The sequence below is a fragment of the Dermochelys coriacea genome, chromosome 2 (assembly GCF_009764565.3).
Source record: "Dermochelys coriacea isolate rDerCor1 chromosome 2, rDerCor1.pri.v4, whole genome shotgun sequence".
Taxonomy (NCBI): domain Eukaryota; kingdom Metazoa; phylum Chordata; order Testudines; family Dermochelyidae; genus Dermochelys; species Dermochelys coriacea.
In genome coordinates, this window is record NC_050069.1 from 126,095,530 (window position 1) to 126,114,502 (window position 18,973).

The 18,973-nt window shown below is 41.0% G+C and overlaps 1 protein-coding gene across 2 annotated transcripts in view; it reads right to left on the reverse strand.

Moving 5' to 3' along the window:
• CDH6 (cadherin 6) overlaps positions 1-12,268 on the reverse strand; it is a 134,322-nt gene extending 122,054 nt beyond the window's left edge. For both annotated transcript variants that reach the window (XM_038392017.2, XM_043508434.1), the window contains exons 1-2: positions 12,257-12,268; positions 726-821 (exon numbers count right to left, since the gene is read on the reverse strand). The gene's annotated coding sequence lies outside the window, so the exon portion shown is untranslated. The remainder of the gene's footprint in view (positions 1-725; positions 822-12,256) is intronic.
• Between the last annotated feature and the right edge of the window lie 6,705 nt (positions 12,269-18,973).

The following is an 18,973-nucleotide window of genomic DNA, read 5'->3' on the forward strand; positions in this document are numbered from 1 at the left end:
ACAAGCAGCATATAAAACAGGGCGAGCTGTATTTATCTACAAAAATAGAATTTCACTCCGCGACAGGCAGCGACGGGGCGACACCAGTGCCTCATTTAGCGCTCGGTAGGAAGTCAGCGTCTCTCTGTAATCATGCACCCCCCCCCCCCCCCGGCCAACGCCTTCCCCACCCCCACCATCCCGTGAAGAACTTCACGAGCGTCGGTTTCTAGACGGCTCCAGCACGAGCCCCCGCCCGACTTGCCCGCCTCGGGCGCCCCCCAATTTCAAGCGCGCGCCACGCTCAGGCCCGCTGCGCCTCCGCCCGGCCGGGCGACCCGAGCGCTCGTGCCCCCGCGTTCCTGGCGGGCGCTCGGCCACCTGCTCTCGGCTCCCTCGCCGAGGCGTCGTTTTCAGGTACTTTCTGAACAAGCTGCTGCTGCTGCTGCTGCTGCTGCTCCCCCCGCCGCCGCCGCGGCTAGAGTGTCCTGCCACTGCCCACGCATTTGCAGCAAGACGCCCCGTCTCGATGCCCGACTTAAAATGACCCACCCCAGGCACGCCCCGCTAAACACACGAATCGCCAGCGGCGCCCGGCCCAACGCTGCGCACGCCCGGCCCGAGCCGGCAACTTTGCCAAAGAAGTGGCTTTCAGGAGCATTCCCGCCCGACCAAAGGCAAGGGGCGGCGGCGGCGGCCCCTCCGTTAAACTTGCCCTGGGCCCGTCCGAAGCTTGAGCTCCTTACCGGTAAGAGAAGAGGAAGCAAGTGCTCGGCCTCAGGCAGGGAGTGCAGCGGCCAGCCTGGAACCCGCGCTGCGGCTCTGCCGGCTGCCCTCCGCGGCTGGCGCTGCTCGCGTCTAAGTGGGGCTCGCTCGCTCCCAGCGTCACTTTTAACTCGGGCATGCAGGGAGCCGAAGCCGAGGGGGGCTCTCTATCTGATTGGTTTCCATTCAGTGCTCCTGATTAATAAAAAAAAAAAAAAAAGGGGGGGGGAGGAAAGGAAAGGAAAGGAAGCCTCCCACCCCCCTCACACACACAGTGCTCTGCTTCTGCGGCAGCGCTCGGTAATGGGAAGGTTAAGGGCTGGGGGAAAGCAGGCACTTCCAGACACACAGTGATTTGCAAGTGAATGCGGTGGGAGGGTACGGGGGGGGGGGGAGGGCTTTGTTAAAGACTCCCCCCCCCGCCCCCCCGACTGACTGTTTGAAGCCTAAAGCAATCAGCTCTGTCTAATCTGCCGGTAGTGATAGTAAAAGCAGAAAATGGAAAAGAGGTTAAGACATGCTCATAACTTAGAGTTGTGTGCGTCTGTTTGGGGGGAGGGGCAAGGGGTGTTTAAGCCTGAAATGAAATTTCTGTCCTTTTGATCATCAAAAATGACTGCATCATTTTTTTTTTTTTTTTTGCCCGCGCTATCCTAACTTCCTGGACCTTCAGATCAAGAATTCCCAGTGAAATACTACCTTGCATGACAGTACCTAGATGTGGTGGCATGGGAGTACAAACACGCAGCTTCTGTCTAGGTTCCCTGGACAGCTCATAGAATCATAAAACCAGTTTGCCCTTTGGGCACGAGGCAGGTGTGCTTGTACCGCACCTAGCACAATGTGGCCCGGAAAGGAAGCTTTGGGTAAAAAATATAAACATAATGATAGAAATTAATGGTCCGTTACATTTTGCCTATCAGGAGCCTCGTGTATCCCCTTTATATGTATATCATTGTTCACTATAATAGTGTTTTTCTCATGCTTTGAACAGTTTCATTGTTAATGTTGCAAGCTGTGCAGCTTCTAACACTTGCCTTGGAGAGGATTCCATAGCCCAGTGTGGGATTATTATGAATCTTTTCCCTGATTATTCAGCCTATAATTTTGCTTTTCTCAATTTTTCTCCATTATTCCCAGTTACACTCTGCAGTACAAACCCAAGTTATTTTTTCCCCCATCCTAGGGGAAAATTGTGTGCTGAGTTTCTTGGAGGTGGCCCTCGCAGCCCAGGGGAGTTTGGCTTGAAGTGTATTTAAGCCACCTCTGTGCCCTTTTCCAGGGACTCTGGAATAATTTAGATAGTGCTGGGGGCCTGAGTTTCAGCAGTCTCTTCAGGCCTGCCATATAGGTCGGACCACACCCTGGAATCTCTGCAGTGCTTGGGCCCTGCCCCCAGCATGCCCTTCCTCCCTCCACTCCCAACCCTCCTATGCCAGGCGTTGTGAAGGGATCCTTGAAGGCAGCCTTAAGGTGTCCTCCCTCAGCCAGACACAGGGATTTTAGAATCCCTTTAGTTTGGTAAAAAGATGAGAACAGCATAAAGTGGCCAGAGTAAGGTTGAGAATGTCACCCTTCGAGTCCACCTTTCAAATATTTGCAGACCATATTTACGCAAAGGAACGGTAGCAGTCACCGCTTAGCCAAGCTGTACCTGTTTAATCATTTTAAATTTCCTCACAGATCATTCCTCTAGGTATGTGGATCCTTTTGGTCATTCTTCTTTGAACTTCCTCCAGTTTCCCAATATCTTTTTGTTAATGAAAAGCCCAGGACTAAATGCAATATGCCAGGTTTAGAACTTTCTATGGAGACAATTCTCCCGCCTCGCTTTTTGACAGAATGGATATGCAGCCTCTGTCTTATGCCGCCGTGTCACATTGTAAATGTAAGATCTCTTTTTGGTATTAGTCTTTCCCTCATGCTGAATGGATGTAATTGCATTGTTTTTCCCATTTTCCTCAGACCACTTTTCATTTTTCCAAGATGGATTTCTGCACTGTGCTGAAAAGTGAGTGATTTCTCCTTTGTGTACTCAATGTGTACTCAAAAGAATCTGCGTATAGGTTGGGTAGATAGGAATAGCAACTAACAATTGCGCTTTCATGGATACATGAAGAGGTTTTTTCTTTTTGTTTTCAAGGTGACCTTGTCAAGGTCATGTTCTACCTCTTTGCCATTCATCATTTAAATACCATAATGGTATTAGAATTCCCATACTGGATCAGGTCATTAGTCCATGAAGTGTCCTGTACCTGATACCTGAGCTGAATTAAATGTTCAGCTAGCCTTATAAAAATTACTCTGAAGTCAGCATTGTCTGAAATTGACAGCACTGTTGCTGAGGCCAAGAATTTAGCAAGATTCAAAGAAGGATTGGATGTTTATGTTACTAATAAGAATAGCCAGAGTTGTTATAGTTAATGCTCACTAAAAGAGTAGTGGATGGGAAATAAAAAGCTCATTTTTCACATTTTAAAGTAATCTCCAGCTGTTAAGGATTAGGATGAGACCTTCAGGAGAGGGAAGGTTATCCCATATCTACCTACTGCAGGGTTCTTACATCTTCCTCTAAAGCATCTTGTGTGGGCCACTGTCAGAGACAGGATACTAGAATAGATGGACCATGGTTCTGATCCAGCATGATAGTTCTTATGTTCCTATGTCCTGAATTTGAATTGTCTATGAAACTGTCATTATCTCTCACATTTGTTAAACATAGGTTAGCTGTCCTGTGAACTTTTTTCCACCCAGCTTCTTCCATAGTCAGTGTACCTGCCAAGCCCTAAGAAATCCCGGCACCCCAATCCAAAAGGAATCTAAGATAAAAAGGTGGGATCTAATGCTGATTTGGGGTGAAGGAGTGTCTCAGGGTTAGCAGAGGCCAGCTATGGTTCTCTGTATGTTCCTGGCCCTGTAAACCAATCTGCAGATCTTCATTTGCAAATCCTTATTTGAACTGAATGTTGCAGAGTTCTCATTGTTCTATTTGATGAGCAGTTTAATATCTAATACAGGGGTTCTCAAACTGTGGGTGAGGATCCCCAAATTGGCCCAGGCTGGTGTTGGCCCTGGGCCTTAGCAAGTAGGAAGCCCAAGCCCCACTGCCTGGGGCTGAAGCCGAAGCCCAAGCTCCATTGCCCAGGGCTAAGGTTACATGCCCCTTGTCCAGGGCAGAAGCCCTTGGGCTTCAGCTTTGCTTTCCCCCCTCCCCGCCCAGGGTGGTAGGGCTTGGGTGGGCTTGGTCTTTGGTCCCCCCTCCTGGGGTCATGTCGTAATTTTTGTTGTCAGAATGGGGTCACGGTGCAAGGAAGTTTGAGAACTGCTGATCTAATACATCCACTATCCTGTGACTGTATTGTGCATTTTTAAGGGGGTGGTCTGGATGATCTAATATGCCTTTCCTATCACTATTTTCTGTGATCCTCTAGAGGAAGTCAGAAACCTTCCATAATGCACCGCTCCAGTTTCCTTCAGTGCTGCACAAGAAGGGAAAGAGATTTCTGGCTTAACACTGCAAGCAATCAGCTGATGCCAGGAATTATGAGGCTAGAATAATATTATCTTTTCATAGCATAACTACGAATGTTATCGATGGTCACAGTTATCCATATCTTTAAAAATCCAGACCTGCTGTGTTTGACCCGCTGACCTTCTGGTGTTATGAGTTCCACAGGTGGGCTATCCACTGCATAAATATTTCCATTTGGTTTGCTTTACATTTATCACCCCTTAATTTCAAAGAGTGTCTCCTTATCCTTGTGTTGTGGGAGCAAGTGAAAGGAAGCACCTGGCCAGTTTTCATTATATCTTTCATCATCCTCGGTATCTTAATCAAGTTCCTAGTTTTTTCTCCTTCCCAAATAATTAACCCCAGTCTTTCAAATCTTTAAACCCAATTCTGTGAACAATTATTCATGTGCATATTGCTATTCTCCTCTGAAGTTCCGTTGGACTGTATATGGGAATAACAACTTGCACAACTAAACTCAGTATTTTGCATGTGAAACCCACTCAGCATTTTTGTTACCCTTTTCTGGACACTTCCCCTGTCTGTTATCTTTCTTGAACAGATGCAACCAAAGTTGGGCACCAAAACTAGTCCAACGAATTATAATGCATTATTCTGTTTTGATATCTTTGGCATTGTCGTCCTTTTAGAAGATAAATCTTTAATGTAACACAAAATTGTGGCTTACCTACCATGCATCCTACCAAAGCTTCACAAGGCCTTTCTAGGGGTGCCTATATCATTCTGATTGTATGACTATGTGGTAGATTGGTCAGAAATTTGCCAACGGAACAGTTTTATATTGGAAACTCTATGGAGTTGAAATGTTCTACAAGATCATGTTAATTCCATCACAACTTCTGAAGGAAATCTGCCTGGATCTTCACCTGCCTCAGCACCATGAGTCCCCAAGCTCCATGGCTTTCAGGCTCTCCATCTCCATGGCAGCTGGCAAGTCTCCACGCAGCCAGATCCCCAAGGAATCAGGCAGCATGGAAGCAAGTAAAAAAAATCCATTTTGGTTCTCCCAAAATGAATTTAGCTCCTGCAACCTTCAAATTTTTGGCCTTTTCATCCTGATTTCAGATTAAATCAAAAATTTTCATGGAAGCAAAATTCTGTTTTTTCTGGTTATCTCCAGCACTGATGAGAGGGTGAGTTAGGAGGACATTTGTACCGGAGACCCAAGCTCAGGAGAATGCCCAAAACATCTGCAATGGCTGTGTATAAATAAAGTGAAATGAGAGGGGCTGGAATGCCATTCAGATGTATCAGAGCCACAAGTTTTACTTGATGGTCCTAGTCACCTCTGATATGACTCCCACTGTATATTTCTGTGCTGTTTTGTGTACATCTGAAATGCGCCAAGACATCATGAAATGTATTTATTCATTCATTTATTACATGATTACCACTTAAAAATTGAACAATCCTTATCTGAACATTCCCCCCCCCCCCCGCCCTCAAATTCTTCCTCTGCCTTTTCATGACGACATTTGTGTAGGGATGGGAAAACCAACCACAGCCTTTTCATGAAATTCATACTGACTTGGGTATTTTCCAAAAAATGTCACACACCTCTGGAATTGAGATAAACAGGAAATTCACTAGTACTGAAATATCACAAAAAAAGTTGTTGTTTTGGTGTTTATCATTCCACTACTACAGGATATCTCATGAGAGTACTAGCTAAAGAGAGTCTGCTAAGCTTCACATAAACACACACATTTTGGGTTGTTTATATGAACTAGCATTTGAAGTTCATCCCTCACTAATTTTAAATTTATGTTTATAAGATTTACCTCCATATTCTTATATCTGATTCATTGCTCCTGGCAGACCCAGGAGAGTGTGGACATCACAAATACAATGGAGTGAAGACATTGGGTGTTTTAATGCCAAGGCAGGTCAATGAAGTTATTATGGCTCTCCTCAGCATTCCAACAGCCTGTTGGCATTTCCACGTTCAGTAGAATGGTTCTTAGAATGCAAACAATTTTCTTGCCTCTAAAAATACCATGAAATCAAATAAATCCTTTCAAGTTTGATCTTTAAAGCCAAAAGCACCAACTGATCAGGATAAGCAAGGGGCAGATACATCTACACTAATGGGATAGTAGCTGGTTGAATGTCAGATTAAATTCTTCTAGATAAACTGATTGTGACTTGTAATCATTATTTATGACCAAATTCCACCATAAATCCTTAGAATCTTGGTGGTTTCCCTTTCACTGGTAACACGTTTATCAGTGATCCTCTAATTCTGATGTTATAGTAGCAGTTAGTCATGGGCATAAGGACTGAGAGGATGAGCTGGAGATGTCATCCCTTCCTCAGGTAAAACTTTGTTTTCTTCTTGCAAACTTATTTCAATGACATTAAAGTACAGTGAAATTTTGCTAGCTTTGTCAAACGTTGAGAGTTTGGGAACATTTTATGAAATTTTCATTTATTTTCAAGAAATGCTTCGTTTTCCAGAATGGTCATTTATTGTAAAATACTCAAAAGAATACTGAAGAGCTGTTTTGATGGCTAGGGGGGAAGGAAGTGACCCTCTTATTCACTGAATCCCTGAAGCTAGCAAAAAGCCAAAACATAACTGCTTTGCTTTTGCAGTGTATTTTATTGTGATCATTATTTATTTGTGTTACAATAGTGTCTAGAGGTTGCAACTGAGACCAGAGCCCCATTATGCTAGTCACTCTACAAACACATTGAGGGAGAGAGAGTCACTGCCCCAAAAAGCTAGCAGTCTAAATAGACAAGACAGAAAGCAGTTAGGAGAGGAACCAGAGAAGTGAAGTGACTTACCCATGCTCACACATCAGGTGACTGCCGGCAGTGTCTATCCAGGAGAGCTCATTGCTTCCCTGCTTTCGTCCTTCCCAAAGTTCTGGGGTTTGTGTTTGTTTTGACCAGGTCTTCTGCCTCTTAAATGGTACAGCTGAAAAATAAGAATCCCTAATGGGTCCCTCTCCACCAATTAGATCCTTCCATATCAAAACTATTACATACTCCAAACTTCTATGGAAAACACTCCTAACCTTTGTGTGTGTGTATATGAGAGAGGGAGAGCAAGATTAGTGTGTATAGATGAGATATTTTAGATCATTTTGAGTGTTTTCTAACATGTATTTCTTCCATGAGAGATGGACTTTGGGTTATGAATCTGAATCCAAATCCAAGAAGGAAAAAAAAAAAAGGTGTAACTCCACTGAATTCTATTGACTTTATCCCATGACAACTACCTGTGCTGATGGAGAGAGATATAAAATAGTACAAAGTTTCTTCATATATTTTTGAAAGATTTTTTTTTTCTGTAAAATATGTAGCTATATACAAATCACATGAAGGTGAAGTAGATTTTTATTTGCACTCACTTGAGACGATCTGAAAAATTCATCCATGCTTTGGCTATTTGCAAGGAGTGCAGACTTTGAAAATTCATGCCAACATAAACTTTATACCACATCGTCAGGTATTCTGTGTATGTAGGGGTGTGTAATTTGGTTTATTTTTAGTTATGCTGCATATATATTATAATATAAATATATTTGGATTTGTATGCTCCTTCTTTGTGTAACTTTTTGAGAAAAATTCTATTTTTTGGTGAAGAAGAAGAGTCAGATTGTGTTGTAATAAAACTAGTGACTATGTGAAGCTGTTCAGAGATTTACAGTGTTGAAATGGTCCAAGTTGCATGGTAAAGGCAACATATAACCTGGTTCTACAATTTGTCACCTGGATATCTCCGGCACTTATGTGGTATGTTTATATGCAGAGTCTGTCCACGTCATCTAATAGAGGGATATACCCCGGTGCATGTATTTTGAATGTGTATCTATCTATGAATTGGATGCAGTCTTGAAAATCCAAAGTAGTTCATGGGTTAATTTGGAATACATTACAAAAAATGAAAACGGAAGACTTGATCATATGGCACAACATATGCTGGACATGCTATGTTTGATTTTTTTTTTTTTTTTTTTTTTTTTTGGTATTCAGCTCCAGCACAAGGACTAGAAATTTTTCACTTAACATAAAGATGAGAGTTTATGTGAGGCATTTTATTTATTCCAGAGTTACCTTCTTCCTTCCTTCCTCACCAGCTGACTTTTCTTCTTGAATCCTTTTCGCTACCTTATCGATGGCATCCTCCACCAGCAACACTGAGATCGCAATTAACTTTGCCTAAAATTCAGGGCTGGCTTAAAACATAGTCACTATGGGCTTGTGCATGAGGCCCCAGGTCCAGGAGTCACATGATGAAATCAGAATCTCAGTTTTACTTTAATTAAAAAAAAATCCTAGCCTTCATGACTGCAAAGGCCAAATTTCAATGAGAAAAATGTGCTGATTTAAACTGGTTTAGCTAAATGGGTGCGAAACCATTGAGTGGGCTCTCTTATTTAGCTTTAAAAATATCTTATTATTGACTTAAGCTAAATCAAGATAGGGCAAATTTAATCAATGTAAGGCACTCTTAAAATGAAGTAAGTGTCTATCCAAGGGGGTTGTACCCATTTAACTGGTTTCTAAGATGACTTAAGTAATTGGAACAACTTTTTTCTGTATTCAAGGCCAAAAGAGAACCTGAAAATGTGCATGTACCTAATGCTAGTCTGAGTCTGTAGGCAGCCTGAAACAGCAGCTCCAAGAGGTATGCACTAGGGCTGGCCAGAAAACAAGAATTCTGTTTTGCAAAAAACTGAGGATTCAGCATTTGTTTTTGTTCCACATCAGCATGAAACCAAGAAAACTTTTGAATTTTTTTGTGAAAAGAGAGGGACATCCCCTTCCTCAAGAGGGTGCTCTCTTGGGATGTGGGAAAAAAACAAAAACAAAAAAACCCTATCCCCACACTTACTTTTCTTTTAGTGAGAATGGCCTGTGATAGAAAACATGTTGTCAGGACCCCATTTATCTACTTTAACAATTAGTAGCAAATTGTGATAGTTTTCTTGAAAATTACTAACACCCTGTTTTCTGCCATTTCACTGTCTCCTCTCCCTATACTTATTTTAAGAACTGCAACTTTGTGAAATGTACCTAGTTCCCATTAGAAGATGCTGTCTTGATATTGAAGCACAAAAACATTCTCAGTCTCCCTTATTCAGTGAGCCTACTTTGCAGAATAAGCTGCATCAGGCAGGTGGGGCCTTGGGGATGGGGCGGAGAGGGCTCAGGAAGAGCGGAGCAAGGGTGGGCCTCAGAGGAGGGGTGGAGTGAGGTCAGGAAGAGTTGGAGCAAGGACGGAGCCTTGGGGGAAGGGACAGAGTTGGGGCAGTGCCTCTGGGCAGTTCAGGGGTGGATCATCCCTGGGGAAAAGTAAAAGCGCCTATGCCCCTAGGGTAATATAAGGTTAAGGTCAAGATTTTTAAACATGGGTGCCTCAATGCAGATTCCTGATATTTAGTGACTTAAATATGTGATGTGATGTGATTTTTTTTTTCTAAAAGTGCTAACCACTTATCAGCTCCCACTGAAATCTTGGCCAAAGTACTTAAGCCACAATTCAGCAAGTTACTTAAGCATATGCTGGACTTTAAGCACATGAGTTGGTCTGAGTGAAATCAATGGGGCTGCTCACATGCTTAAAATTAGCTATGTGCTCTATATACCTTGCTGAATCAGGGCTTTAGATTTTATGGTAAGGGGTGCTATAGTAAATCCAAGATAGGTAAAGACTTAGAAATTCATTTGCAAGTTCTCCCTTTAAGTAGGTGAAGAAATCCTTTCTGGATACACAGGTTTTATATTATATTTGCAATATTAATTATCTTGTTTGAATAGTACTGTTTTTTCATATCACAACTCTTTTTTTAAGAAACTATTAATGGAAAGGTGCAGGGGATTCAGTCAGGATATAGTTTGCTATAGATTTTTAGGTTTCTTCTTGAATCATCTATTTATTTACGTAAAGGCATTCAGATACAGTTGAATCTGTACTGATACAATTTATTACTTAAGTATGCAAATCAAATATTCCCTATGGCCCAGATCTTCAGCTGATGTAAAACACTGAAATGCCATTAAGTCCAGCTGAGCCTCTGACCCTCTATATTTATAGATCCAAAAGAAGTTGGTTGGTATGCCTTTGGTTCTTTGTTACCGTAAACATTCCCCATTCTGTGTATTCTGCCGCTAGTTCTGTCTTAGATAACATACCAGAGAAGATATTTGGAGACAGCACACTGCAAAATTGAATTTTGCTCCAAGGTGGGGGCTGTGGAGAGAGCAGAAGCTTCTCCCTTCCCATATTTTATAATTGACCACTCTTTATGAAGCAAGAAAGAGAGAGATTCCGAGTTCAAAGAGGACTTCAGAATGTGAACCTGTCAGAGCTGCTGCATTATATTTGCTTTGGATAGTGCATTAGCATCTCTAACACAGCATATGTTATTTTGAGTGATAGAGGTCCTACCTTGTAGGACTGGGGAAGAAAAAAACTAAAGTTTTGTATTAGTAAGTATGTGATTCAAAAAAGCAATTATCTCATTCTTTAAGGGCTGCAAAGTATAGTTGTAGCTTCAGATGAGAGTAAACTAGATGTGCACAGCTTAAAGGCAAACTGAGGACTTACAGATGAAAAGTTCAAACCTCTCTTCTTCCCCCTCCCTTCTTCACCGCCCTTATGATCTCCCAGCAATAGTTTGAGAAAAAATCTGGGGCACTTGTTTCTCTTATTTCTTCTGGGTTGCTGTTTTATCTTCATTTTTGGTAGAGCACTAATGATATCCAGTCACTGCTTAGATGAATCACTGATGGATATTCCTTAGGGATATCCCAGAAAAATGCATCCCATCCAAGACTTATTTCCTCAGTTCACAGTGTGAATTTGAAACATATATGCTGCCAACAGTGATCAACTCCTGTTACTGGTCAAGTTTCTATTACTGTTTCCTTCTGATCCACTTTTTCAACCCTTCTCTTTCCTTCACCCCCACTAGCAATTAATCATTGTAATGAATCTTTACCTGCTCTTGAGAGGAAAAACACACAAGAATTCTTTTCCACCTTTGCATTTTATGTGCAGAATGTTCCAATTCCTTTACTTCTTATATGGCTGCTGGCTTATGCTGTTGATTTTTTTTTTTTTGAGCATTTGTAGAATTTTTTTCTTTCTTTCTTGGGTACTTTGCAAGAGAAAAAGAGGCCACACATTTCACTCTTGAAAATCTGGGAGGAATGGAGGCATAAACCAATGAAAAATACAGTATGAGGAAGATTTGTAGAGGAGGCCTTCATGGATTCCAAAATTTTCACATTGAAAAATATGTAACAAAGGGCCTAACCTGTCAATAAGGTGGGTACTGTTGTATCTGTTTTTCCCCCCCTTTAAAATGTGCAAAGTAATGTCTCTAAATATTGCAGGTAGAGATTGAACTATTCACGCTTTTCACTTCTAGGGTAGTGTTTTCAATCTGGTTCTTCCTGATCATGGCCAAACCTTGTTTCCATGTATGATCTAGAGGTGACAGAAAAAAATCCCAAAGAAGTTCTTCCCCAAAAAGCATCTTTCTGTAATACCTACTACTTTTCCCTACTGCAGAGTTGCCCTCTTATAGGAAGTTCTTTTATTTTCCCCAGCAGGCCTTTCTCAGGCTGTCCTTTTAACACTGTCAGAGCAAAGCAGCTGTATCCCAAAGGAAGGCATCACTGGCATTTCCTGGCATTGCATCTTTGTGGCTTCTATCAGATAAGTACGTAGAACGTTTTCTCTCTCTTATTGTAGCGATGGCACATTCTCACCCTATATGGTAACCATTCAGCTGCCTGTTAGAAAGTGGTTTCCAGTCTCAGTTAATTATATTATGGACAATTGATTATAGCACCAAACCAGCACTACAGCTGGCTTCCCAATGTGGCACAACCACCCATATAGCCCCACCAGTGTATTAGTGTAGCAGGTTACTAGTGTTTCAAGTACCATGTCCTCGAGAACTGCCCCAAGCAGGGTTAGATTACACAGTAGTTAAAATTCTATTGAACAAGGCCCACTGCTGCTACCTCTGTCTGAGTTGCACCAGTGATTACACCTGAAGAAAACAATGCTGTATTTACACTAGTGCTTCTCACTGTTATTAGCGGTCTCAGTAAAGAGGAAGAGGACCAAGTAGTCAGGTAGATGGAAACAACATCTCAGTGCTTGGACCACAGACAATCCCTTCAGGTTCAGAGCTGAGGGGTATTGGAGAGGAAGCTTATAATGCTGCTGCCTATGCTGTACCTGTGCTGTGGATAAACTGAGAACTTTATTCTTCAGCAGTACTAATCTAGCCCATTCTCACCTGTACAAAATTCACATTGAAATAAATCAACAGAACTGGCTAATAACAATATTTCTTAAAAAAAAATCTTCTCTTTGGATATTTAATTGGTGACTCACGTTCATTTTGTAAAGGGAAATCATGCTTCACCAATCTATTAGCATTCTTTGAGAGGAGTCAACAAGTGGACAAGAGTGATTCAGTGTATATAGTGTATTTGGACTTTCAGAAAGCCTTTGACAAGGTTCCTCACCCAAGGCTCTTAAGCAAAGTAAGCTGTCATGGTATAAGAGAGAAGGTCTTCTTGTAGATCAGTAATTTGCTCAAAGATAGGAAACAAAAGGAAGGAATAAATGGACAATTCTCAAAGCGGAGAGAGGTATACATAGGAGGGTCCCCTAAGAATCTGTACTGGGACTTGTGCTGCTGAGCATATTCATAAATGATCTGGAAAAGGGGGTAAATTGTGAAGTAGCAAAGTTTGCAGGTGACTCCAAAATTAATCAAGATAGTTAAATCTAAAGTTGACTGTGAAGAGTTACAAAGGGATCTCATAAAACTGGATGACTAGGCAAGAAAGTGGCAAATGTCATTCAGTGTTGATAAATGCAAATTAATGCACACTGGAAAACATAGTCCCAACTATAAATACAAAATGATACGTTCTAAATGAAGTTACCACTCAAAAAAGAAATCTTGCAGTCATCATGTGGTGTTCTCTGAAAACATCCACTCACTGTTCAGTGGCAGTCAAAAAAGCTAACAGAATGATAGGAATCATTAGGAAAGGGATAAATAATAAGACAGAAAATATCATAATGTCACTATATAAATCCATAGTACACCCTGTCATAAATATAAAGGGAAGGGTAAACACCTTTAAAATACCTTCTGGCCAGAGGAAAAACCCTTTCACCAATAAAGGGTTAAGAAGCTAGGATAATCTCGCTGGCACCTGACCAAAATGACCAATGAGGAGACAAGATACTTTCAAAGCGGGAGGGGAGGGGAGAAACAAAGGTTCTCTCTGTCTGTGTGATGCTTTTGCTGGGAACAGAACAGGAATGGAGTCTTAGAACTTAGTAAGTAATCTAGCTAGATATGCGTTAGATTCTGTTTTGTTTAAATGGCTGAGAAAATAAGCTGTGCTGAATGGAATGGATATTCCTGTTTTTGTGTCTTTTTGTAACTTAAGGTTTTTCCTAGAGGGATTTTCTATGTTTTGAATCTGATTACCCTGTAAGGTATTTATCATCCTGATTTTACAGAGGTGATTCTTTTACTTTTTTTCTTCAATTAAAATTCGTCTTTTAAGAACCTGATTGCTTTTACATTGTTCTTAAGATCCAAGGGTTTGGGTCTGTGTTCACCAATGCAAATTGGTGAGGATTTTTATCAAGCCTTCCTCAGGAAAGGGGGTGTAAGGTTTGGGAGGATTTTTCGGGGAAAGACATTTCCAAGCGGGCTCTTTCCCGGTTATATATTTGTTAGACGCTTGGTGGGGTGGCAGCAATGAAGTCCAAGGGCAAAAGGTAAAATAGTTTGTACCTTGGGGAAGTTTTAAACTAAGCTGGTAAAAATAAGCTTAGGGGGTTTTCATGCAGGTCCCCACATCTGTACCCTAGAGTTCAGAGTGGGGAAGGAACCTTGACATGCCCATACCTTGAATACTGTGTACAGTTCTGGTCACTGTTTCAAAAAGATGTATTAAAATTGGAAAAGGCACAGAGAAGGGCAACAAAAATTATTAGGAGTCTGGAGCAGCTTCCATATGAGGAGAGATTAAAAAGATTGGAACTGTTCATCTTAAAAAGAGACGACTAAGGGGGGATTATGACAGAGATCTATAAAATGGTGATTGATATGAAGAAAATGAATAAGGACGTTGTGACAGGGTCCCTGGGATGAAACCTAGACATGGGGAGTACTGAGTCTTCTGTCCTACCAACTAGGGGTATCCCTCTCATATTGTGATGCTGTGTCAAGCCACAAACCTCTGACAAGTACTGCACTTATACAAACAGCCACAGGCAGGAGCACACACCCAACTGAGTTACATGATCTCCCAGCCATGCAGAAACCATCAATAGGGATGTTCCAGTCAATACCCCTCCCCACACCAGTTCCCCATCTGTGCACCCCAGAATTGTTCCATCTTCATTACCTAAGTTGGTTACCCAGTCTGCACTTCCTTCGAAGTGGAGAGGACACCACACTAGCCTTTGTAAACTGAGCTGAGATTTCCTAAGCTCTTCAACCAAAACATACTGTTTTGGTAAAATATAAAACAGATTTACTAACTACAGAAAGATAGATTTTAAGTGGTGATAAGTAGCAAGCATGGAGATCAAAATTGGTTACTTAAGAAATAAAAATAAATTCACAGTCTGAGTTCTACAAACTAAACAGGATTTGAATCAAACAGTGTCTCACCCTGACAGATGGTACAAACAGGTCACAGATCCTCAATACACAGGCTGGGACTCTTTTCCAGCCTGAAGCCACTCTCCTCTAGTTCAAAGTCTTTGTCCTCCAGATGTGTTTCTAGGTGTTGAGTTGTGGTGGGAATGAGGCCAACCGATGATATCACTTCCTTCTTTATAGTTTCTTCCAGCTTGCTGGAAAGATCTTTTGCTATGATGTGGGGAACAGGCGGTTTCCATTGGTCAAACAGTCTCCATTATATATGTGTGCCCTCTAAGAAGACACTTTTGTATACAGTTTCTGGGCTAGTGTATTCTTTCTTTGATGAGCCATTAACCACTTTCTGGCTACTCCACTGTTGTAACTGAAAGACTGGTTGTGGGTATTCCTTACCTCAAACATATTTCAGTAACACACACATAGCAAAGCTTCATAACTTCACATACAGTGTTAGCACATACAATCCAACAGGATATTAACATGCAACTGCTCAAGACTTTTAAAATGATACCTCACAAGATATACTTCGTACAAAATGCATCATAATTATATGACAGTGGTGAATATGGGGTTCCAGGGTGCCACTCTGAGGTATAGAGTGTCACAGAAGTGTTATTTGCCCCTTCACATAACAGACGAACAAGGGGTCACCCAATGAAATTAACAGGCAGCAGGTTTAAAACAAACGCAAGGAAGCACTTCTTGACACGATACACAGTTAACCCGTGAAACTCATTGCCAGGGGTTGTTCTGAAGGCCAAAAGTGTAACTGGGCCTAAAAAAAATTAGATAAGTTCATAGAGGATAGGTCCATCGATGGCTATTAGCCAATATGGCCAGGGATGCAATCCCATGCTCTAGGTGTCCCCAAACCTCTGACTACCAGAAACTAGAACTGAACGACAGGGGATGAATCACTCAATAATTGCCCTCTTCTGTTCACTCCTTCTGAAGCATCTAGCACTTGCCCCTATTGGAAGACAGGATACTAGATGATTCATCTGACCCAGTATGGTAATTCTTATGTCTTTGAGACTTTGTCTGTTTGCCTGTAATAAGTAAAAATGCTAAGTAGATGTAAATGAATATAAACACTTAGATATAGTTGGACAGATGGATTTAATGGTAGATGGCTGCCTAAATGCTCTCTGTGCTCTGAAAAACTCTTTCTTGATTCAGTGTTTGTGTTTTGAGAAGTGCACAGTTTTTGTACTGGAGGGATACAGCAAATATACTATGTGAGTCTTTTCTAAAAACAAACAAACAAAATTGAGTTCCAGCTCATTGCTATTGTGTAGATGTCCCCAAAGCAAAATATGCCATGTAAGAATCAAAGTCAACTTTGTCACCTTATCCTTGTCCATGTGCACATGTTTGTCTTCTGATTTGAAAGATTACAACCAGCTTTAATTAGACACAAACCCAGAACAACCCAATTTCTCAGAAATTTTGTGATCCTTTCCTTTGAGAATCTCACGGGAAATTACCCCCCACCCACCTGGGCTCTGCTACACACGAAGAGAGGCAGTATCTTACATCAACATCATTTCCTAATGTTTGTGGTTTGCATTTGTTACTCTGCTAGAGTAGCCTTGAAGAATGATGTTTCTGTTCTTTCACAAGACACTAACAATAGGCTGGTCTAATTTGTAGTGTGCTGCCAATTTGCACTGAACTAAAGATCTTCAAGAATAGTGAGTGAAAAAGAACCAAAGGAATACTTTTGTCTTCTTTTTCAATAGCAACCTTTTGTTTCACTTCTCGGTCAACATTTTATGCATGAAACAGACCCAGGACATGCCTACTATGCAATTAAGCTTCAGTTCTTAATGAATCTTTGGATTTCCTGGCTGAATGGGCCTTTATATATTTTTATATATATATATATATATATATATATATATATATATATATATATATATATATATATATATATTCACTTTTTTCCATTTAATGTAGTGTTTTAAAAAAATAAAGCAGAATATACATATGTTCTGTTTTATTTTTTAAAACAATACATTTCATGGAAAAATTGTGATGACACTGAATCTCTAAAAGTGACTTAGTTCTAAAGCTGTTGAGTAAAATAAAAAGAGTGAGTTTTGCAGTGATCAGATTAAGGGAATGTGAGCACAATATGCAAAAAATAAAATAAAATAAGACTGACGATTTTTTATTTTATTTTATTTTATCTATCCACTGAATTACTTACGTGGCCCACATCACTGGAGTATCTGAGCACCTTATGTGTTGTGGGCTTTTTCTATTCATAACCACTTTCTAAGCAGGGGAAGAAATGTGTTGTGTGCTGCAGAGGGAGCAATATCTAGCACACTAGGGGAGGTCAGTTGTGCTCCCATTGAAGTCTATGCAAATTTTGCCATCTATAGGAGTTGGCTATTGCCCCAGAATTTTGAATTTAACTAGCCTGCAGCCAGATTTTTTTGAGGGGGAGGAAAAGAGGTTGGAGTGAAGTTGGTTAACAGGAAGAAAAAAATCCCCTAACACCAATGATATTTTACATTTTCTTTCACAACATGCAAGCATGCCTCTGTTGGATCTATTCCTGTCATTCCACCCCAGTACACAAATCTGAATAGTTCTCAGATCACAATGATATTCTCTGGGAGGTGTTTTTTGAGTTCAGAAAAGTATTAACACTAAATACAGCCGCATCTCAGGAAGCATGAGCAACATCATGCTACTATAGTTGGTTGACATTTTAGTGTTTCGGGAGCATGGATTGTATTAATTGCCCTTCCCCTCCCCTTTTTTTTTATTATTCATGCAACTAGAATGAACTTTGCTTTGAACTAAAAGCCTATGACAGTAGTATGGAGAAAACGTACAGTAAAACACAGAACACAGAAAAAGGACTATTGAGAAAAACTGCCTAGACAAGGATGTGTTTGTGAATTTGACAATGTGAAGAGATTTTTCACCTGATGATCATGGTGGTATGCAAGCTACAGATAGCCGGCATGCAAGTTTCATAGTTTATAGTGATTCATAGTTCGACCTTCAGCCGAGATAAAGCCTCCTTCCAGTAGAAAGCTTATTGATCAACTTGGGGAGCAGAGATAAGGGAGATATTAGACATTAGGTACAAGAATGCTATGCAAACCAATTTCAGTACACCAGCAACTCACCATTTCCTCCCTTTTTTCCCTCACTAATTACATGAAGTTTCTTTGATTTATCCAGGCCTTTGAGGTTTGGTCTGGAAATGTGTCTGTCTGTCCTGTGAGATTTCTGATATTTTCTCTTCCAGCCAAGCATAAGAACAGCTTCTCTCTTTGTATTTTGGCATCTCCACTTCCAGTCCCAGCTGGAACTAGGAAATCAGCTAGCAAATGAAAATGAACAATAATGAGGACAAAGAAGAATTAAAAAAATAAAAATAAAAAAAAAAGTAAGCAGACTTAGAGAAGGTTCATGGTTTGTGTTGTCTCTGTCTTCTTTTTCTGAGCTGGGTCCTGATCTTGCCAACACCCCTGTGAGTAATTCCGCTGATTTCAGAGTTACTCACATGCATAGGTGACCACTGGGTATGGCCCATAGTTTGCAGTTCCTGTTTAAAAGGAAATACAATAATGAATTTATCTTGTTCTGAATGCAGCTGGGTTGGGGAAGGTGAGTAGGTAAGGTGAATACCTCACTCTTTTATTGTGAAAAGAACAAGTGACCTGCAAGCCTTGTGATTTTTAGACACTATTTTAGTGGGGTAGGTTTTTATCAGACTGATGAGTTTGGAACTGCTTGTTGTCTAGGAATTCAAGTCCCCACGGGGAAAAGCTCAGAGCAGCTTTAAATTGTTCAAATGTTTAAGTGGTATTATTCATGGCATAATACACTACTCTGGTGTGTGCTTCATAGCTCTGCCACTGTGTCTTCTGTCAAACAATTTCCAAAAGTCCTGCATCTGCAAATTTATATTCAAGGAAACCACTGTAACAGAATGAAATTAAGTAATAATTGAAGTATATACTAGCAGCTTCAGCACAAAGCGTCTTATTTGGGTATA